Source organism: Canis aureus, chromosome 3, assembly GCF_053574225.1.
Source record: "Canis aureus isolate CA01 chromosome 3, VMU_Caureus_v.1.0, whole genome shotgun sequence".
Lineage (NCBI taxonomy): Eukaryota > Metazoa > Chordata > Mammalia > Carnivora > Canidae > Canis > Canis aureus.
This window is the reverse complement of record NC_135613.1, coordinates 83,933,287-83,956,427: the sequence shown is the minus strand read 5'-3', so window position 1 is coordinate 83,956,427 and position 23,141 is coordinate 83,933,287. Positions and strand designations below refer to the sequence as shown.

Below are 23,141 nucleotides of genomic sequence, written 5' to 3'. Positions count from 1 at the left end.
CATAGACAGTATATATGTACAGGAAAAGATACTTAGCATGATCAGCCATTGAGGAAATGCACATTAAAACTACAAGAGGAGCCTGGGTGGCTCAGACTGTTGAGCGTGGGACTCTTGATTTTGGCTCAGGTCATGAGCTCATGGCCTGGGGTCAAGCCCCACGTGGGGGTTCTGTGCTCAGCGTGGAGTCTGCTCAAGATTTTCTGTCCCTTCCTCTGCCCCTCCCCTCACTTGCATAGTGCTCTCTAAGTAAATAAATAAAATATATATTAAAAAAATAAAACTACAACAAGATACCACTACACAGTTGTTAGAATGGTCAAAAAATTTTTATAAACTGACAATATCAAGTGTTGACAAGGATGTGGAGCAACTTCTCTCTCTTACGCCGCTGATGGGAACGCATGCAAAACAGTATACCATCTTTGAAAAGCAGTTTGGCATTTTCGTATGAAATTAAACTTACAGCAACCATATAACCCAGTAATCCTCCCCTCCTAGGTATTAAGCCAAGTGAAATGAAAACATAAAAACCTGGAACGCAAAAAAAAAAAAAAAAAAAAACCTGGAACGCCTGGGTGGCTCAGTGGTTCAGCATCTGCCTTCAGCTCAGGGCGTGACCCCAGGATCCTGGGATCAAGTCTCACATCAGGCTTCCCACAGGGAGCCCGCTTCTCCCTCTACCTATGTCTCTGCCTCTCTTTTTGTGTCTCTCATGAATAAACAAAATCCTTAAAAAAGAAAGAAAACATAAAAATCTATATGCCAATGTTTATAGTGGCATTATTAGTAATTATCAAAAACTGGAAACCCAAATATCCCTCAACTAGGATGGAGAAATAAAGTGTGGCACATACATACAATGGGATAAGAGAATACTATTCAAGAACGATAAGGGACCAAAGTGTTGATACACGCAGCGTCATGAATAAATTTCAAACACATTGTGCTAAGTGAACAAAGCCAGACTCAAAGCTGTAGAATTCTACTTATATGACATTCTGGAGAATGCAAAACTAGAGATGGCGAAGACATCTAGAAATCAGTGGTTTCCAGAGATTAAGGGTAGAAGAGGAAACTGACCATAAAGAGGGAACACAAGATAACTGGTGGTGAAGGGGGGAAGTGACAAGGCCGGTTTATTATTATTATTATTCATGTGTAGCTGACACTGGTTTCAGGTGTACGACACAGAGATCAGACTACTCTATACCTTACACTGTGCTCACCACACATGTAGCTACCATCTAGTGACAGATGACAGGACTGTTTTGTATCTTGACTGTGGTTCTGGGTTACACAATTTTATGCATTTGTCAAAACTCATAACCATACACTTAAACAGTGAATTTTGGGGACGCCTGGATGGCTCTGTGGTTAAGCTCTGCTTTCCTCTCAGGGCATGATCCCGGAGTTCAGGGATCAAGTATCACATCGGGTTCCCTACAGGGAGCCTGCTTCTCCCTCTGCCTGTGTGTCTCTCATGGATAAATAAAATCATTAAAAAAAAAAAACAGTGAATTTTTACCGAATATAAATTAAAAATAAAATTTTAAACCCCCGAAATAGTCAATAAACGCTTTAACTGCTATTTTGTTTTGGGGAGGGGTCAAAAACATTTTTTTTTTAAATTTGAGCATAGTTGACACCCAATGTTACACATTAGTGCCAGGGGTACAACATAGTGATTCAACAAGTTTATACATTATGCTGCGCTCACCACAAGCGTAGCTGCTATTTGTCACCATCCAATGCTATTACAATCATTCACTATATTCCCTAGGTGGTTGCCTTTTACTCCCATGACTTATTTATTCCATAGCTGGAAGCCTGCATCTCCCACTCCCCTTCGATCATTTACCCATCCCCCCACACATCCCATCCCCTCTGACAACCAAAGGTTTGTGCTCTGTATTTATAGGTCTGATTCTGCATTTTGTTTGTTGGCTTACTCATTTGTTTGGTTTGGTTTTTTTGGTTCAACATATAAGTGCAACCACATGGTATTTGTTTTTCTCATTCTGACTTCTTTCCCTTAGCAGAATATCCTCTAGGTCCATCCACGTTGTCTCACATGGCAAGGTCTCATTCTTTTTTTGAAGCTGAATGATATTCCATTGTGCGTGTGTGTGTGTGTCTGTCTGTCTGTCTGTGTGTATATATATACCACATCTTCTTTCAGCAAGGAAATGCTAGAATCAAAAAGACAAGAAGTAACAAGTGGTGAGAAAGTAGAGAAAAAGGAGCTGCGTGCACTGTTGGTGGATGTGTACGTTGGTGCAGCCACTGTGGAAAACAGTATGGAGGCTCCTCAAAAAATTAAAAGTAGAGCTACCCTATATGATCCAATAATTCCACTACTGGATATTTACCCAAAGAAAATGAAAATGTTCTTTCATTTTTATTATAAAAGTAATACAATATGTTCCCAAAAAAATATAAGGGGTGCTTGGGTGGCTCATTCGGTTAAATGTCTGACTTGGATTGGCTCAGGTCATGATTGCAGGTCCTGGGATCCAACCCTGTGTCGGGCTCCCCGATCGGTGGGGAGTCTGCTTCTCTCTCTCCCTCTGCCCCTACCGCTTACTTGTGCTCTCACTCAAATAAATAAAATCTTTGGGGGAAAAAATAAATTTAAAAACAATTCAGAAATATATAAAGTACAAGTCCCCTCTCCTCACTGTCAACCCTAAGCCTTAGAGATAAACTTCCATAACTATCCCTACGTATTAGCACAAACGTACAGATGCTCCAAACCTAGTAACCTGTATGCTAACCTATTGAGACACAGAATTGTTAAAAAGTGTTCATTTTGTAAAATTATGCCACTTTATTTCTTCTAAATGGGTAGCCAACAATGTCAACAGCATTTATTGACCAGTCCAGTGACTTAAAATGCTACCTTTAAGATTCACTAAATTCCCGGAGAAACAAAACGGGGAGTTTTTTGTTCATTCTGGGAATTCTGGGAGTCTGCTAGGGGTTTCCAGTCACCAGAATTCTGAGATTCTCCTGCTGCCCAGAAAAGCAGCATCACCCTTCCCAAAGGCTGCCTTCCGCGGAGGCGGTCACACACCGGTGCTGGTGCTGGTGCTGCTACGAGAAGGTGGTGGGTGTAGGGGAGGGGGCAGGTGGGAGAGGTAAGGCTTAGGAAGCCAAAGAGCATACGCATCTAGAAACTGGGGTGAGTCTGCAACTTTGGAGGGAGCAACGGATACTTATTTAGAGAAAATTTCTGAAAAACATTTCAGGTGTATACTGTGTATAATCCGTGAATACGCGCTTTCAGAAAAACTGAAGATCTTCACATTTCAAGGCTTCCGTGGCCAGATTTCTATTGTCCTTGAATATAATTCTGTACATATGCACTGGGCCATATGGGGCCCTAAAATTAGTTAGGTCCTATTATGTATACATGTGTCTATTTCTGGACTCTTCCGACTGACCGAACTAATATACAAGCTGACCACTCCACTTTAATTATTGTGGTTTTTTTTAAGGGAGTTTTGTTATCTGGAAGACTAACTCCTCCCTCTTTATTCTTCTTATAAAATTTTCTTGGCCATTGCCATTCATTTATTTGTCCAGTCAAATTTTAGCATCAACTTGTCAGTCTAAAAAGGCAAATCTCACTAAAAATTGGGTTCAAGTTACACTAACCTTATAGATTAATTTAAGGAAAAACTTCTTTTGATGATCCTATCCTCTCGTAGGTTGAAAGCAATTGCTGTTATTCAAAAATGGCTTTTGGAGGAACACTCATACACTGTTGATGGGAATGTAAATTGGCACAACCACTCTGTGGAAAATGGTATGGAGGTCCCTTAAAAAAATAAAAATAGAAATTCCATATGATCTAGTAATTACACTTATTGGATATAAAACATCAATTCAAAAAGATATACACATGCATGTGTTTACTGTAGCATTATTTAAAAAAAAAAAAAAAAGCCAAGATACGGAAGCATCCTAAGTGTCCATCAAGAGAAGAATAGTTAAGGAAGATGTAGGGTATCTAAATATATATATATATATATTTAGATAAGAATCACATATATATATGGAATATTATGTAGCCATAAAAAGGATGAAATCATGCTATTTGAGACAACACAGATGAACCTAGAGGGTATTATGCTAAGTGAAATAAATCAAACTGAGAAAAACCATATGATCTCATTCATGAGTGAAATCTAGAAAAAAATTAATAAATAAAAAGTAGAATCAGACCTATAAATACAAAGAACAAACGAATGGTGGCCAGAGGGGTGGAAGATTGGGAGAAGGGCAAGATTGGTGAAGGGGAGGGGAGATACAGGTGTCTAGCTCTAGAATGAATAAGTCCTGAGAATAAAGGGCACAGCATAGGGAATACAGTCAATGAGACCATAATAGCTCCGTATGGGGACAGATGATAGTTATACTCGTGGTGAACATAGTATAATGCATAAACTTGTCAAATCACAATATTGTACACCTGAAACTATCAGAACATTGTTCATCATCTGTTCTCAAACAACAAATAAATGGCTTTTGGAGATTTATGCAGTTTGGTTCTCTGAGGCCTAAACCCAACAAAAAAACTTCACTGAAAACAACACAAACGGGGGTGCCTGGCTGGCTCAGTCTGTAGAGCAACTCTTGATCTCGGGGTCATGAGTTCAAGCCCTACGTTGTATGTAGGGCTTACTTGCAAAAGAAAAAAAAAATTCCCATGAACAACAGTGATCTAAGGCACCGTCCTTCACCAAAGCCTGCAGTTGCAGCAATCTTGACCCGAAATTCCAGTGCACGTTCAGTGACAGAGCCGCAGTCTACTCGTGATGTTGGAGGCACACAGACAAGGCCACCGGGGATTTCGGGAGGACCGCCTTGTAAGTAATATAACTGCGGTGTGGCCATGTGTTGAGTTTTGGGTACTTGGAAGGAACAAGCTCGACGGCACCAGAAGTCCGTGGGTGATGTGTGCGCTACAAAGCACTGAGTGTCCCAAAAGGCAAACCCAATGGGGAGCAGAAAAGTGAGACAACATGTACTTCGGCCAGCTGTCTGCTGTCTTTTCCTGGTTTATTGTACGACCCGATTTCCAATGCAACACTGGCCCCAAGCTATAATCTCAGAGCGCTTGCAACCCCCATTTCAGATTCCCACAAAAGGATGGTGAGATCGTCCAGCCACATTTTGGTATTGTGGCTAAAAATCGTCGGGGGGGGGGAAAAAATGTACCATTAATGCATACATTAGGGGGCACTGCGGTCCCTGCGAAGGGGATGATGCGCTGTGCTCCGTAGGAAGTACGGCCTTCTCTCGGCCTGAGAATGATCACTATGTCGAAATGCTGACTGGAGACAGCTGCCCTGCGCTGCTGGATCATTTACATACACTTGTGAAATTCAAGCACATTATCTGCTACCGAGTAATGACTGTAATAAACCAAGGACATTGTTTAAACAAACACATTTTTAGTTGACAAACGGAGTGTAAACATGACCACAATGAATGCATTTTCTAATCGCTGTTTTCCTCCAACCAACCCCCTAACCAAAGTTTTTGCTGCAGGATGGGGTATCATGTGGCTCGGCGGATTGTGTGTACCTAGGAGTCATTCCCTCCCAAACGTCTGACCGTGTTGAATCAGGTTTTGGATTAGAAAATCCGATTTCACTAGCGGTAGGTAAGCCATGGGACATCCCGGGGTGCTTGGGACGCCGCAGAACATTGGGTAGGCGAAAGAGAACATCTTCCCACGGTGCTGATTCTGAAACACTGACCTGGCACATGTGAGTTTGTGGGAGCCAGGTAGGGGCATCCCCGGGGCTGCCGGTCCCAGGCACATGCCCTCGGTGTGAATCATCTTCCAGGGCAGAAGCCTGGCCCCCCAGCCACAGCTGCACTCGGCCCTCGCAGCAGAAGCCCCAAAGAACAGTTTTCGTTCCTCCGCACCTCCCGTGGGCTCCTCGTCCAATCCTCCAACATACCAGGCCCCAAATTGCCTCTCCACACCCACATTTCCGGTTGACACAGGCGAGGGCCAAAGGTCTGAGTGGATAAGAATCTCTAAGCTGCCTGCTTGACTGATTTATGTTCCAGGAATGTGTGACCTATATATCCGCTGAAAGCTTCGGAGGGTCGAAAGCAGCACACGCAAAGACACGGTGCAGAAATTCCCAGATAACTGGACAGGCTCCATGGGGCACACCGGGTGGCTCTAGCTGAGTTTCCTGGGAAAAAATCACACAATCACCCACACCACATGACTCCCGTAGGCTCACATTCCTAACCAACTGGCTGGTAATCCGGGGTAGGGGAAAGAAGCGGATCTGTCTCCACCACCCACTTGTGGAGGGATCTTGAACAGGTTGCCCGCACTTTCTTAGTTTCCTCTTCCATCAAGGAGGGCTAATGGGAGATCGCCCCGGAAGATCCCGGTGAGGACGACATGCGTTGCCCTATGTGAAGTGCCTGGTGGGCGTTGCATTGCTGTTCCCTCCTTGTCCTTCCCTGGAGTGGCCTGATGCTCTGCGAGTGAGCCAAAAGGAAAGCAGACACGTCTCCTTACCAAGAAGGCAGGCTTACTCGTGCCCCACGCACGTGGGGGGCCTTGTCAGGTGCACCCTCAGATGCAGTGCATGACCACCACGCCAGAAACTGCCACGTTCTCTTTGCCACACACAGGTCTTCAAATGCCCTTAGAGCAGCAGGGATTTAACAGGAAAGGGCGGGAGGGCTAACCTGGCCGGACATCCCCTAGAACTATCAAGACTCCAGAAATCATGACTTGGGTTTTACAGACCTATAAAAAAATTTTTTTAAAAAAATCATGCAACACTTAGGAGGCCCAAAGCACAGCCATTCCCAAGAAGGATGGAGGCAGGTGCACCTGGGTGGCTCAGTGGTTGAGCGTCTGCCTTCGGCTCAGGGCATGATCCCGGGGTCCTGGGACCGAGTCCTGCTCTCTGCAGGGAGCCTGCTTCTCCCTCTGCCTGCGTCTCTGCCTCTGTCTCTGTCTCTCATGAATAAATAAATAAAATATTTTTAAAAAATGAATAAGAAGAAGAATGGAGCTGGGGAGACACTAGACGGGCCAAAGTCAAGTTCTAACACCGGCAGGGGAAGCAGGTTAGAATTCACGTGCCCTGCCTTATGCTGAAAGAGGGTGAAGGAAAGGCTGAGCGGAGGGTCAGTGGTAATGAGACTGAAAATTCAGTCACCGTGTGTCTAGATTGATAATCTGTAAGCGTGAGAAAGAAGGGGAGGAGGGATGAAAGTGAATATAAAGATGCTCCGAGGGGCCCTTCAGCTTTGTCACACACCAAGTTTCTAGGGTGATTTTGTACGACGAAAGAAAAGAGAAAATGTTTTTAAGAGGCCAACTCAAAGGCTGACAAAATGCCTCAGCCATTAACTACTTCATTGAAAAAAAAAAAAAAGGAGGGGGGCATTTTGATGGGTCAAGTGTAAACGAATTAAAAACACACGGAATAAACGTATTCCAAAATCCCCATGAGACTGCCATTCTGTCCACCCTGGAAGAGGCATCTAGCTACATAAAAACTTCAGAAGGTTCACAAAGGTTGAAAAAGCAAGGAAGGAGGGAGAACACATTTCAGGGTGCGTGGGGGGTGCATTTAGAAAAACGTAGGGAGTTCGGAAAATAGGCAGAGGACCTCGGAGCGACCCTGGTAGGCCTATGGCATGGCGCCATCTGTTCGGATTCTGGATTTTAGCAGAGACAAGCTCAGTCCTCTCACAGTGAGCCCGCAGTGTCATCAAAACGGCAGCCGCCCACAGGGACACGGGTCTACACCGAGAAAGCCCGTGGTAAAATCAACCGAGCTCGCTGGGGCCGATGGGTTTAGGGACCTTCCCCTCCTGCCCTGGACGTCGTACTACCCAGGGATGGGGGCCAGCCACCCTGAGCCCCCGCCACTCCCCAGGCCCTTCTGCCAAGGAACATACTGGAGATGGCACAGTCTCTCTCCTCCCGGCCATCCTGTCTTCTACAGACACCCACACCTGCTTTCTTCCACACCTCGTAACCACTCACTGTCGGAAAGCTTCCCAGAGCAGCTGCTGCTCAGTACAAAGACTGAATTAATCACTCCTACCTTCCAGCGCCCACAGCATTTTGTTTGTGTCCTTATTCACCCTTACTTAATTCAAACCTTGGAGTAAGAGTTAATGTGTTGACACCTCTCTCTCTCTCTCTGTCTCTCTCTCTGTCTCTCTCTGTCTCTCTCTCGACATTGCAAACTTCTGTAGGACAACAGCAGGATGCGCCTCTTCCCAGTGTCTAACTCCATGTCTTGGGCACACATTTTTTGCCTGGAACCAGAAGACGGGGGCTGGAGATAAGCTTCTGTCACCTTTGGGCTCTACGGCCTTGGTCAAACCAGATTCCCAAGCTTCTGTTTTCTCTTCTATAAAATGGCAGCGATACCTCTCCACGGGCTTGCAGAAGGTAGACGACAGATAATGAGCATGAAGAGAAATATTTTCCAACAATGAAGAGCCAGACCAAGAGAGGCACTGATTTTTTTCATAACACTCAGGAGGAAGCAATGTTCCATAGTTTGGAGATGCCTCTATTCATTAGAAGTCACAACACCGCTCTCTTGTGCTTGACCGGATCCAGCCCTTTGCTTCAGACCTTGCGTTTTGCCATTTCTAATGAGGGTCCTGGTGTCCCACGGATGCAGTCCACACAAAGCCGACCAGGAGGAGTCTTCTTGTTCACTGTCACTATCACCAGTGAACCTGATCCACAGCTCTGCAGCTCTGTGCTAACTGCTGGAGACAGGAAGACAATTCTCCATCTCTGCCCTCAAAAAGCTAATTATCTCATTGGGAAAATGAGACATTAAAATTAAAAAAAGAAAACAAAGGAAAACCAAGAAGCATGTGGCAATGCTGGGTAGGATAAGAACCCTAGGAATTCAGGACAGGTGGCTGTGTTCTAGAGAATATAGGGCCTCATCGTGGAAAGAGGAGGAGTTGGGTTGGGGGGAGAAATGAAGGCATGGATGCCGGACCCACTGTCAAGGAAAAACCCAACAGGATCTGGAAAACCACCAGACTCAGGGGGAGACAGGTGCAGACACATGAATACCCAAAGACTCTAGCGGCCCAGGCCGGAACTGTGGCACCTCCGCCATGAGAGAATGTCCTGGTGGAAAAGATCAGGCTTACAGAGGCTTATTGAGTTTACGGTAACAATCGGACACCCAAGCGATGATGCCTAACAGGCAGGGACAGTCACAGGCCATAGTGCCTAGAAGTGCTCCAGAGTTGAAGGGTTGAAAGTCAAATCCATCTCCAAGAAATAAACACTTACAAACAACAGAGGATCAAGGACTGGGCCCTGGGGTCCGACTTTATCAATGGGGCTGGAGAAGGAAAAAGAAGCAACAAACAAGACAGACTTGCCTAAGGAGGAAGCAGCACAAGTAGAAGAGCAGAGGCTCGATGAAAATGACCAAAGAGAATTTCAAGAATGAAAAACGTTCAGTGAGTTTACTCACTAGGGAATCTTTTTGACTTCAGTTCTGAAACTGTCCTCCCTTCTCTGCTACGTCCAGACCCACCTTCATAGTATGGGAATCTCTACCAGGCAAGCTGGGGACATGTGCCTAACACCAGGGCACTGGGCAAAGCTTCTAGAAAAAGCCACAAGAGGTTACCTTTCTGCAAGTGGCCCCGCGGGTCCACAGGCGAGCTCCTGATTACCCAGAAGGAAAAGCATCTGCCAAACTTAGAACCTGTCTCGTGCCAAAATGTAATTTTCCAAATTCAAGTTCATTTCCTCCTTCTCCCTATGCATTCTAATCCTGGCTGAAATGTATTCTCTATAGCTTGCCTTTGGTTGCAAAGAATAGAAACAAAGTGGGATAAAAGAGAATAAAATTCAATTTAATTTAACAAATTATGGAATACCTCATGGAGACGCCGTGCCAAGAACTGAGGATAAAACAGTACACAAGACAGACCAGGTCCTTGCCCAGCTTATGGTCTGGCCAGATGGCGGACACTTAAGAAAGAAGTAATTCAAGGTGCTATAAAGAGCATTCAGCAAGAGGATTTAACCAAATATAGGCAGTCAGGATGCCCCCAAAAGGGTGTTATTTAAACGGAGATGTGAAGGATGAGATTAGCTGAGATTCTAACCAAAGACTAATAGAGAATAAAAAGACGACAGGTAAAAGTATTCAAATTTGCCAAATACTAACTGTAAAAAATATATGTATATATTTTTAAGAAAAACAAAAACACAGCATGAAACGGCATTTGGGCCTCACCAGAGGATAACAGAGCTTCTAAGGTGGAGACTGGTTCTGCTGAGTGGGGACCATGGGAAGAGTTCTCTGCCGGAACAAGAAGGCAAGTCCCTAAACTGGAGTGCTCTCCAACAAACCAGGGGCTGGTAGGCCCCCCAGATATAGTCAGGGATCAGATCATCCCCTTTTGCCATAACGACTGGCAGATACAGGCATTTTCATCCAGTTGTCTCAACATCACAAGGGCGGTCGTATCACTTCTGTGGTCCAGTCTCCTCTTCCTGGTAATCCCTTTGTTTTCTGGTAAAAGTGCCTCCTTAAAGGTTATACAGTGAATGAAGTCAGGGAACACAGAACTACGTGGCAGAAAAAGGAGTCAACCTTTGGAGAGACTCCCCTATCAAGGAGAGGAGGAAAGAGAAACTCTGTGTTTGGTGGAAGGATCTTGTTGGGTAGAATGGACAAATTCCTCTCCCTTTCTCTTCTACTCAGGCCATTAAGATCAAGGGCAGACAAACCGTTGGAAAATTATATAGCAGAAATATCAATATGTACTCATGTTTGAGTCTTGCTCTTGCACATGGTAAAAGGTAAGACTAATAAGGGTAAGAGTAAGAATAACAGCAATAAGATTCTGCAAACCAGTGAACATGAATCATGTGAACCACGGTTACCCCATTGACCAACTAGGACCAAAGACAGTTGCTCCCTACAGCAAGAAGAGCTTCCCCTTCCCTACACTGGGCCAAATCCTGTCTGTGAAGATCCAACCCTACCCTCAACAATGCCAACATTAAGCTTATGTAGCCTTCAGTCCGTAATGAGATCTTTGAATCTTCCTCTCCGTAAATGAGGACGTTAGATGGTTCTTAAGGTCCCTTTTTGGTACCAAGAAGCAATCATGTTATCAGCAATTATCATACTTGGAGACAGTGTGTGTCTCTTACATTTCTCAACCTGACTGTAAAGTCCTTGCCTTACATTTCTATCTTCCACACTGTGCCTCCCATATTTTGCCAGGATACCTACTGAACAAATATTACCTGAATTAAACAAGTGTGCTGAGAATGAGAGTTTTAATGCCCACAGGTAAGTTTCTCCAGCACTACTCAATCTTCTCACTTCACAAGGATGTGGAGTGATAAACTGTATACTCCTTTGCTAGCCCCATAGGTGATCCAGATTGCAACTATCTTGCATAAAGTCTATGTACAATTAAGACTTTGGGACCATGTGATTTATAGTTAATGACACGATGACTAACAGAACACAGAGAATATTTTTTTCTAGCCCAGCCTTTGATGTATGAGGCAGATGATATTCAACAGAGTCACCCAGAAAGCCAATGTCTGAACTAGGACCAGAGCTCACACCCCTAGAGGTAGGGACAAATGATCTGTTCATGTCACGGTACTGTCATTCTAGGCAGGAACTAACCAAAGAACTGAGTAATGGTTGTCCACAGACACGTATTTCCTTCTTTCATGTGGTCTATTTTTTTTTCTTCTTATCGTTAACTCATTCTGCAACCTAGAATTAAAAGCTCTGTGATTTTGATAATCTCAGAGGACATGGTAAATACAAATGTGGAAATTTCTGGGCCACTGCAATTCCCCTTTTTCCCCCCTCAGCTATACTGAAGCGTGATTGAGAAATAAAAATTACATACATATGAAGTATACGACGTGATGATTTGATATAGGCCCACATTGTGAAATGACTATCACAATCAAGCTAATTAACATAGCCATCACCTCACATAATTGCCTTTCTGTGTGTGTGGCAAGAATACACTTGGCAAATATCAAGTACACGACAGACACATTATTCTGTTTTTTAAGATTTTATTTATTTATTCATGAGAGACACAGAGAGAGAGAGAGAGCAAGAGTGAGAGGGAGAGAGAGAGGCAGAGACACACACAGGCAGAGGGAGAAGCAGGCTCCATGCAGGAAGCCGGGCATGGGACTCGATCCCGGGTCTCCAGGATCACGCCCTAGGCTAAAGGTGGCACTAAACTGCTGAGCCACCCGGGCTGCCCACGACACATTATTCTTAATCGTGGTCACCACCTGCTGTGTGTTAGGTCTCCAGAATGCATCAGTCTCATAAAAGGATGTCAGTCCCCTTTGACCAACATCTTCCTATTTTTCCAAACCACCAGCTCTCTGTAACCCTTTTCTTCTCCATTTCTAGGAGTTGCTAGACTGCACACCTGAGTGAGATCCTGCAATATTTCTCTCTCTGTGTCTGGCTTATTTCACTCAGCATTATGTCTTCCAGGTCCACCCATGTTGTCACAAATGGCAGGACTTTTTATAAGGCTGAATAATATTCTACTGCATGTGTACTCTATGTTTTCTTTATCCACTCACCTGTCAATGGACACTTGAGTTGTTTCCATGCCACGGCTGCTGTGAATAATGGTGCAACGAACATAATGCAGAAATATCTCTGCGGAAAGTGATTTTATTTTCTTTGGATGTGCACCCAGAAGTGGGACTGCTGGATCATAAGTAGTCCTATTTTTCATTTCTTGAGGTACCTTCCATCCTCTTTTCCACAGTGGCTGTAATCATGCGGCTCATTTTTAGCCGAAGCTAAAGTGATGAGCCCAAGCTTGAGTGTTTTCGAGGTTACCAACTAATAATGTGATATGTCACAAGCCATTTTGAAAGACTTCTGCTTAGAAATTTCTCCTAAATTGGGCAAATGCATGTATAGGAAGAGAGGAGGAACATAAGGGTAGACCTTTGATTTATGTATTACAGCTTGATGGCCTGCAACATTTTCATTGACTTGCTCACTACAAATAATAATAATAATAATAATAATAACAACAACAACTCGCCCTATGTTAAGGGTCGTAGGAAGGGTCAGTCTAAAAGAGGAAAGACTCAACAAGTCACTAAATCAGTCTCATGCCTCTTAAACTCTACCGAGACAGATAGAGGGGACAAAAGAAGGAAAGCTTATTGAGCTTATTGGGCTAAACCTCGTACATACCCATCTCTTAGTCTGAGCAAAAATTATCAATGACTCGGGCACATATCTGGAATCTACACAGATAACTGTCTAATTCATGGCCATGATCAGTTAATTATATCACAATACTTTCCAAATTTCTAAAATACAATTTACCGGGGACTTTCCTTTCTGATATCCTAGTACTAGTTCCAGATAATCAATGTACACGCTCACATGGTTAAAAACCTTCTGCTTCTTCCAGGGAGTGCTAATGAGTTATGCCCTGGTGTTGGCTCACAATGCCTGAGAAGAGTCAACCCTTATCTCAAGGGCCCCATAATTCTTATGACATGGGGCCCAATCCTCAAAAGAAAAAGGCAGGCAAGGATATGTTTTTGTTTCTTCTTAAATCACATTAATTGAAGCAACAGGTTTCCATGTATAAAATTTAAATCTACAGAAATATAGACACCAAAAAAAAAAAAAAGTATATTCCCACGTCCAGAAAAACCAGCGACGTTCAAAGATTTCTGAAAGATAAAGGAGATCCTGTTTGGAGAAGCTCTGCTTGGAAGAAAGATGGCACCAAGGTTTTAGCCCAGGCCAGAAAAGAGAACAAACAGTTGTGTTTCCTGGGGAACAGCGTGGATGGAAACAACACATGACATTCTGAAATCCATCTAACACAGAAATAATGGCCCTATTACCAAGACCAAAGAAGTGAGCCAAGCCATACACACGGGCATAGAACTCGGATTTGTAACCAGATGCCCAGGTATTTTCTCATTTTCCAGGAGCCATTTCCCCATTGACCATGTGAGAAGCAGAGAGGCGCTTTTATAGAACTTGCAATCATTATTCCTGGAGATATGTATCAGTGTTGTTTGGGTTTCCCTTAATTACTCAAATACACTTCCCCTGCTGCTAACAAATTAGCAAATGCTGGAGAAAAGTAAGGAGAAAAAACAAATGCTCCCTTGCCTCACTAGATTCTGAGCTCCAGGTTACAGGCTCAAGAAAGGCCATTCTAGCAACAGAAAAAAAAAAGAGTCAATAAACTGCAGTGTAGAATTGTACCAACATTACATCAAAGGTGCAGAGTTTTAAAGTAAGTATATATTTTTAAAGGTTGAGATCTCTTTGGCCTACTAAAATAAGATGGATGTCAGAACAAGGTTTTGAAATGTAATCAGAAACGTTAATGTCATAGTCGGCGTATGTCACTTTCTATGTACTTTACTATCTATCAGCTGAAAGGGGCAAGACAAATGTGAGCTATACTTATCATCCAACAGGGACCTCTGGGCTAGCACAGTCCTTCCCAGAATATCTCCCCTCTTGGTGTCAACACTACAGAACCCACTTCCCACCCCAAGTATAACCACCAACATAGAGACAACGTGATTCTGCAACCTGCCCCAGTCCCTCCAACACCTGCAATGTGGATTCAGCTCTGCTACTTGGATACAGCCCAGAAAAGAGGATTTTTGACAAGTGCGACTTTTAGGCCCCCCAAAGAGAAGAGCTTAAACATGCAATTTGCCCTGCGGGTTTACGGTCCTATAACTGGGCCATAGCTCTCCTCCACTGGCCCAACTGCCCAGGCTCTCCATCCAGCTGCCCATTCAGGTCCTTTCAGGCCAGACCCTGCCTTCCCTCTCCCATCACACAGCTGACAGCGTGAGATGAGGGCTACTCCGGGGCAAGTGTCCTCCCTGCCCTGGAGGACGGGGCTGAGAGTGAGTCAGAACACAGCAGTGTTGCTCTCTGGTCCAGCTGTGTCTATATTATTACCCCACAACTCAGCGAAGGACTGGCAGGATGCAGGAGGGATACATACAAATAAAGTGATGGACAGATAGACTCCTAGGACACTCCAAAAGCCTCCACAAATAACCTCAGGCAGCAGCTAAATTATCCCATACCAATATCTCAGTGGAAACCATCCATTCAGAGAGGAGAGGAAGAAGCATAGTTGATCTTTTCCATCTTTAGGCCTATAATGAAGGTATTAGAGTCAGGTTCAAGTTATCACTTTTCTAAGGCAGTAATTAACCATAAACGAGTGGTGACAACCTGTTAACCCACTCACCTACTGGTTAAGACTTCTGGCCGGTCATAGTTCAAGGGGAAAATTATTGGTCCCGACATACCAACTCCAAGAGCAGCTGAATGGACTCTGCAATTTCTTTTTGTTCTTAACTAGCAAGGCTCTACACGATCCTTAGCTTCACAATTCTTTGCACATTATATTCAAAGCTCATCAATCAAAAACACTGAGCCAACTCATTTTCCCGGAGCCATTTCTGAGAAAGTTTCTGTAGGAAAAGGTTGTCCTGCCAAATGTCTCCATTCCCCAGCACTGCTCCTCCTCCTTCTCAACACACTAACATTTGCTAGTCTTTCTTAACCAACATTCCCACCTCCACCCCTAACCACACCCTACTCTCTCCACAACAACCACGGAGCATCACCCATCTGTCAAGGCTGGGTAAACAATATAGGACCAAGGCACTGGCCTGGTTCCCAAACACTGAAAAATGAAGCAGCAGAACTCACAGGGTCACAGTGTGGGAATTTAAAAACAAAAACCACATTCGGCCTCATCTTCTGTACCAGCCTCGGGCCCTGAAGGCACCTGCAGACCATGGGAAGACCCACAGAGAGAACAGCCAGCCCATCTAATCCAATCCTTCCCATAAAAGAAAAAACATAAAGCAAAGGGCAGAAGATTCTTAAGAAGTCCGCATCTCTGAAACTGGATAGGTCCTTCTAGACGTGGACTCTAAAAAGCCTAAGAAGGGAGCTAAAAGCCCAGGCAATGCCAGACCTCATAATAAGCAGTCTCAAGAAACAAGACCACGGGAGATACAGGGAGACCGGCGGGATGTTAAGCCATCCATCCACTTCAAAAACATCAAGGGTCATGACTTTTGTTCAGGAGGAAGGGTACAAGGGGAAGTTAAGAGAAGTTTGTTAAACCAAATCTTGATAAATGTCTAAACATATCTTGTGTGATGAAGGATATGCTCATTCCTCAGCTTCTGACTCTTTGAATAATTTAGTCTTAAGAAGGAATCAAAAGGTCCCAGGATCCAATGTTCCGTGATCTGAGAAATGGTTTGAGGAAAAGAGAGAGGTGCTAAAGGTGATGGCTGACGCATTTAATATACCTATTGTAATAAATGGGCTCAGCAGAGCAACCAATATTGCTTATCCGAAATCTCTGGCCAGCTGTAGGAAGGAAAGCGTGCTGCCTGGAATAGTTACGTGAGAACATTTCCCATGACGTTCTGCAGGCTTTGCTAAAAAATAATGATGGTGATGATGATGATAACAACAACAAGGTAAGGTTTTTCTTGATGCTTCTGGGTCTGAAAGGGGGAAAGGGTCATGGAGAGAACACCTGGCCAGCGTGGCCCCACACCGAAGTCATGGAAAACATCAAAGAGTTTGCCTTAGTAGGCAACATCAGCATACTTAAAACTCATCATTATCATCATTAATACCATCAGAACCTTTATTAAGAGCCTAACTATGAGGCCTATCATAGGGAGTAAACTGAGAGCACCGAAACCACTCTTGCTCATAAGGCTTATAACGGGGTTGAGGCGAGGGGAATCATCTCACTTTTAAATGAAGACTGAATATTAAAATGGTGAACAAAAGTAAAATCCATGGGCATTAAACTAACAGTTTTAAATAAAGGTATACGTGAACTGTACTCCCTACCATGACTTAAAATGAAATACGTAATGCCCTGGAGCCAAGGAGAACAATGAGTCCATTCATTAATTGCTATCTCATTATTTGGGAGCTTTGTTGACAGCTCTATTGTTCACCCTAATTATTTTTGGCCTAAACTGTTCAGCCCTTCCGAAAATCATTAGTAATAACGCATCTGAATTTCTCACACCTGGCTCAGGTAGTATTTTCACATACCTGGGACACTTGCAATGGAGGCACTGGTCTTTCTCAAGCCACTGCACGACAACAGTCACAAGAGAGCTGCGAGCCGACTAACTCCTGGTGCTGGCAGTTCGGCGTAGCGCTAACACAGGACTTGCAGGTAACAGGTATCAAGAGCGCATCCTGGAAGCCTAGGAAAAGGATCTCCGGAAGATTCCCATCCCACACTCGGAGGAGATCTCCCTCAGGGGAGAAAGGTCTCAGGTTGTTAGGGGAAGGTCCGTTCACACGAAAGAGAGGACAGCAAGGCACTGAGCAAGGAGGTCTACTGGCAAGCTGGGAAATGTTGCTGGAGTCCTACGTTAGAATCAAAGGTTGTAATTCCTTTGTCACCGGGCTCTTGAGGAGCCACAGAAGGCAGCTTAGTCACAGGGCCTAAATTAAATAACAGCCCGAACTGAACTGGATCAAAGGTCATATGCGCTCCTTGCAAGCCTAGCACCCATTTAGATGCAAGGAACTTAATTCCAGAAAAGTTGCCACTGTTCTCTGAACGTTGGCTCTAAAATGTACCCTCTTGGGGCTCCTGGGTGGCTCAGGTTGAGTGTCTGCCTTCGGCTCAGGGCATGACCCCGGGGTCCTGGGATCGAGTCCTGCATGGGGCTCCCCACAGGGAACCTGCTTCTCCCTCTGCCTGTGTTTCTGCCTGTCTGTGTGTCTCTCATGAATAAATAATACAATCTTAAAAAAAAAAAATGTACCCTCTTAACTCCAAAATCTCTCAACCTTACCCATGTAAGGAAATTCAAAAACGACTATCAAACATAAATGGGGATCCCTGGGTGGCGCAGCGGTTTGGCGCCTGCCTTTGGCCCAGGGCGCGATCCTGGAGACCCGGGATCGAATCCCACGTCGGGCTCCCGGTGCATGGAGCCTGCTTCTCCCTCTGCCTGTGTCTCTGCCTCTCTCTCTCTGTGTGACTATCATAAATAAATTAAAAAATTTAAAACAAACAAACAAACAAAAAAAACATAAATGACTCCTGAGGTCTGATCCCCTGTGCCCTGCCACCTCTGGACATAAAGAAGGGCCATCCCTCCCCCACGTGCCCGCACACACACACACACACACCTGTCCCCACTCCATCCCACTAACTTTGTTTAGACCCTTCATGCTCTGACCACTGACACCTCCTTTTAACTGCTGTCCGTGTCTTGGGGCTTGACCGGTTTCCTAAAAACGGCTTTCACCACTGCACTCCCTGCCTCGAAAACCTTCCAGGACTCCTCCGTCTCCAGGAGATGGAGGTAAATTCCGTGAAACGGCAGTCAAAGCCCCTGACAGTGGAGCTGGTCCCCAAGGTACCTTTCCAATCATCACACGCTCAACCCAACCTGCTACCTAGGCAACGTACCCAAAACACACTTTGCTCACTCGGGCCTCCCTCCCCTGCTCACGTTGGTCCTACAGGTGATGGTCACAAGTGCAGCTCGAGAGCTGACCCTGCTTAATAACTTGGTGTGACCTTGGACACATCTCTTTAACCCCCCAAAGCCGAAAGAACAGGGCGTAACAACACACAGCTCCCAAGTACACCCCGCAAACGACAGGACACCCTCCGTGGAAACCGCTTCGCGTGGTGGTGCTGGGGAGAAGCATGTCCTTGTTGTCTGCTTTATAAATTATAAAATTCAATGAATTCTTTGCACCTCTTTGAGGCGACACTCAAAAGTCCACCTGCAATGAGAAACTTGTCCCAAATACACCTAAGGATGCCTCCTGGAGTTCTTACTGCACTTAAATTTCCAGGTTGCAGCGGAACTCTGTTTTTCTTAGAGCTTGTTGTTTTTGTTTCCCTCCACCGAAAACAGAAGTTTCTTGTGTGTGACAGTCTCCTCTGGGTCTCCTTCAGAACTTCTTTCAGGGCCGGGCACATGATTGGCTCTTAATCAAGAGTGCCCGGACATCCCAAGCACAAAAATATCTCCCTATTCCAAGCTCACCTACATCCATTTTATAAACGACTTATTGGGCACACGTTACATTATCACTTTAAGTTTTTGGCATTAAATTTCAAGCTCCAATCAAGCATCTCGAGGACAGGAGCCCTATTTCATACCTGATTGTCTTCCACAGAGACTCTATTCCTAGGAGTGTCTGTTCCAACTGCAAATGAAAATGACCTTGGGAGTTTTTTTAAAAATACTAATTTTCAGGCCCCAGCCCCAGAGGTTCTGATGTAACCGGCCTATGGTGGGGCCTGGGGATCCTACTGTGCAGCCAGGGTGGAGAGCAACTCACAACCAAATTCAAACTACAAACCAACAAACCCTTGTTGATTGACCGACTGACGGGCCTGCTGGACTCTAATGAACCTCCCAAGGCTCTAAGTTAATAAACCCATTTTCTGTGTTTTTTGCCCTCCTTGAGCCTCATTGCAATTCCTGCTTTTCTCCCAATCCCATCAAGCCCATTAAGCCCAAAAATCAGTTACAGAAATAGAATTTCCATATAAGCCCAGCTCCCTAAAGATTTAAAGGGCTGCTTACTGAGCTTGACCTCATTGTGTCCGTATCATTCTCATTGATATCCATTCTCTGCCTTTCTCTATAGACTCCCAGCTTAAGATGCAGGGTCACCAGAGCACAACCAGAGAGACCGGGAAGTCTGCTGTATCACAGACCAGTCCAAGAATGTATCAAGCCAGTCCAAGAATGTACTTAGGAGCAATCCTGCTATGATGGGAGCTGGTCTCTCATGAGGCCATTGCTCTGGATCCTGGATAGTGTTTTAGAATTAGCTAAGGGCAGCAAAGGTCACTGCCCATCCCTTAGGGTTCGCGTCAACCACATTCAGGTAGTATTCCCATAGAAACTTCCTCTTTTAATAGCACCTAAATATTTCCTGAGCTCCCGTAGTAGACAAAATAGACACGGTCTCTCTCCTTGTAGAGCCTGCGATCCAGAGAGCACGCATACGTGATACTACAGTAAACAAGGAAACAAATACGGCCTCATGCCCGTGCTAAGTACCATGAAAGAGAGAAACAGGCTGAGTGATGGAGCACAGTTGGCAAATGGTTCAGGGACCCGGGAGGCTGAGAGCTTTCAGAAGATGTCTCAAGGTTAAGAACCAGCCGCAGAGTGGAAGAGCACAGCCAGGGACCAGAAATAGGCACAGAAATGCAGATGAAGCACAACAGGAGGCCGCGGGTGGGCGAGGGCCCCGTCGGGCAGGCGGAGCGGCTTTGGAAGGCCTCCCCGCGGCCCGCCGGTGGTCCTGCTCACTAACAGCCCCCTCCCAGGGCATACTGAGGGGCTCAGTCCTACTTTTATTACCCCCTTTTGCACTATTTTTATCCAAAATTTGTCTAGAAACAGAAAAGGTGTGCTTATCGAATCCCCTCCCGGCACAAAAAAGTAGTACGTCGCACGGTATGACCAGGATTTTTAAAGCCCGGAATGGGGCTAAGATCAACAGGTCTTCAGTGGCTTTCAGGACAAAACCCAATCTCTTTAGGGAGGCCTGGGAGGCCCCGCCCGGCCCTGCCCACCTCTGCAGCTTCCGCCCTCCTCAGGGAGCCTATTGTTCAGCCTCTCCTCCAAATACCCTCAGGCCTTTTCACGCCCCTTAGTCTTGCAAAGTTGGCTCTGGCCGCCTGCTTCTCCCTCACCTGGTTAACTTTTAATTGCGTTTGAAGAGTTGACGGAGGTACCAGATCCTCCAGGAATCCTCCTCTGGCCCCTCTCCCCACACCCTTTTATCCCGGGAGGGTTCAATGGCCCTCCTTTGAGATCGCCTAGCATCTCTATCAGAGCACTGGTCCCCCCCATATCGGTAATTTCTGTTTATTTATGTGTCTCTTTCCTACCAGACTGAGCTGGATTCCAAAACTACGTCTGGCCAGAACTGCATCTGAGAAGCACTACCCAGTAGAGCCCCAAATATTTAGTTCTCAAAGTTGACTGAATGACTGAATGAATAATACAACATTCAATCTATTTACAAAAATAAATACAACATGGAAACCATCTGACTTCACAGTTGTTTGCGGAGTGCAGATGGGCGCAAAGTGGGATCTGAGCTGATCACAGCTCAAACGGCCCAGCCAAGGCTTCACTAAGGGAAGTACAAAGACTGCGCAGAGAGCGTTGGGTCCAACTGCTGAAACCATCCTTTAAATGCAACTTGACTGTCTAGGAGAGGGTGATGGCAACAATAGCATGCCAGGAATTTCTGGAGGAACTAGACGATGAGCTCCTACGGGGAGGGAAAGCTGTGCCTTATCACTTTGTATGCTTAGCAAGTAGCATCATACACAAAGCAAGGGCTCCCCTCTGTGTGCCCCCAACCCCCAGCCTATGTTACATGAAAGTGGAGGGAGTTTAACCCAATGTGATTCAGCAGAACTACAAAGAAGCTGCCTTCGAACATTTGAGGGGCCTTCCCCTGGACAATCAGATTTCTCATGTGTGGCTCCAGAGCACGAAATGAGGAGTCTGAGTCTGTGGCTTTAACTTTACGAACACAGAGGGGTGGGCCGCACAGCAGAGCAGCAGGTGCCTACCTCCCCACTGGACACCCAAGCAGAACCCATGACAACCTGTGCGTTCTGTGGAGGAAGGCCCCACAGCACGTGGGAGGTCAACCAAGGGGCCTCTCTGGTGCCATCCAATGGGCTCCAGGACTCGGACACTCTCCACTTGAACGTGAGAAAGGTATGTCTGTTTAGAAAATCCTTTTGGCAGACCGCTGTCAGTTTTTCTCATTAGATACCCACTCAGTGCTCCCTTGGTTTTTCTCCACAGTGTGGATTCTTGAAAACAACGGAAAACACAGTTGCTTTTTTTTTAACTGAGTTTTAAAATTTTTTACCAAACACATATTTTATTTTTTTTTAATTTAAGCATAGTTGACACACAGTTTTATATGAGTTTTAGGGGTACAACATAGTGCTTCAACATTTGTGTATGAAGTGATAAATCTAGCTACCATCTGCCACCCTACAAAGCTGTTATATATTATTAACTGTATTCCCTATGGTATACATCATACACCCATGTCTTCTTTATTTTAGGACTGCAAATCTGTACCTTTCAATCCCTTTCCTCTATTTTTGCCCATTTACCTGCTTTTTAAAATAAATTACTGTAGTCTCTCCAGTGGTCTCTCTGTGCCTCTCTCTTCCTCTATTTTATGCATTTTACAGACTTACCTATTACCTCAGAAGCCATAAAAAGCCAAAAACTCGAGGGTAAATGTCACTGTTTACCAGGAAATGTATGCTGAGCTGAATGGAAACCCTATAAGGAACAGATCTACATTCAAGCCCTGTTGAGACCGGTTAGCCCAGCACAGAGAAAGTCCATGTGTCCATCCTCTTCACAGGCCCCTCTCAGACACAGTCCTCTGATTCTTGTGATGCCCTTACGAGTGTCTCCCCACGGAGCCTGACCACAGGCACCTCTCCTCCCGGAGCCACCTTGCTGCAGTGTGATGGTGACTGTGCTTTATTTACCTTGTCTCTACATCAGGCTCCTGAGGGACAACAAGGCTCCAAAATATAAACATGGGTTTGGGGAGTCAGTCCTGAATTTGAGTTCAGATCCTGACACTAACAAGTGGCATGGTCCCGATGGAATCCATTAATCTCTTTGAGCCCCAGTTTTCTAAACCGTGATACAAGGACAGAAGAAATAATTATGCCGTAGGACTGTTGTAGGAATGAAAGGACATTTTCTGTGAGTTTTATTAATGAAGAGCTCCTTAAACATTTGTTTAAAATAATAGGCACAAAGACAAAGAAAGACAAACACTGCTCAGTATCTGAGACGTGGGATATAAAAAAAAAATTTTTTTTAAGTCTAACTCCTAGAAACAGAGTAAAAATGTGGTTGCCAGGGGCTGGAAGATGGGGCAAGTAAGAGAGGTTGGTAAAAGGGCAGCATTATCATCAGAAGAATGAGTTCTGGAGATCTAACATATAACATG

At 44.9% G+C, this 23,141-nt stretch overlaps 1 protein-coding gene and 1 long non-coding RNA gene across 2 annotated transcripts in view; one reads left to right on the top strand and one right to left on the bottom strand.

Moving 5' to 3' along the window:
• Positions 1 to 23,141, bottom strand: part of BARX2 (BARX homeobox 2) — a 73,524-nt gene that overhangs the window by 19,889 nt on the left and 30,494 nt on the right. The gene's annotated exons all lie outside the window — the stretch shown is intronic.
• LOC144311527 (uncharacterized) lies at positions 13,606 to 22,278 on the top strand. The gene is made up of 3 exons (XR_013377134.1): positions 13,606 to 14,016; positions 19,764 to 20,006; positions 21,025 to 22,278. It is a non-coding gene; the product is annotated as an uncharacterized LOC144311527 (long non-coding RNA).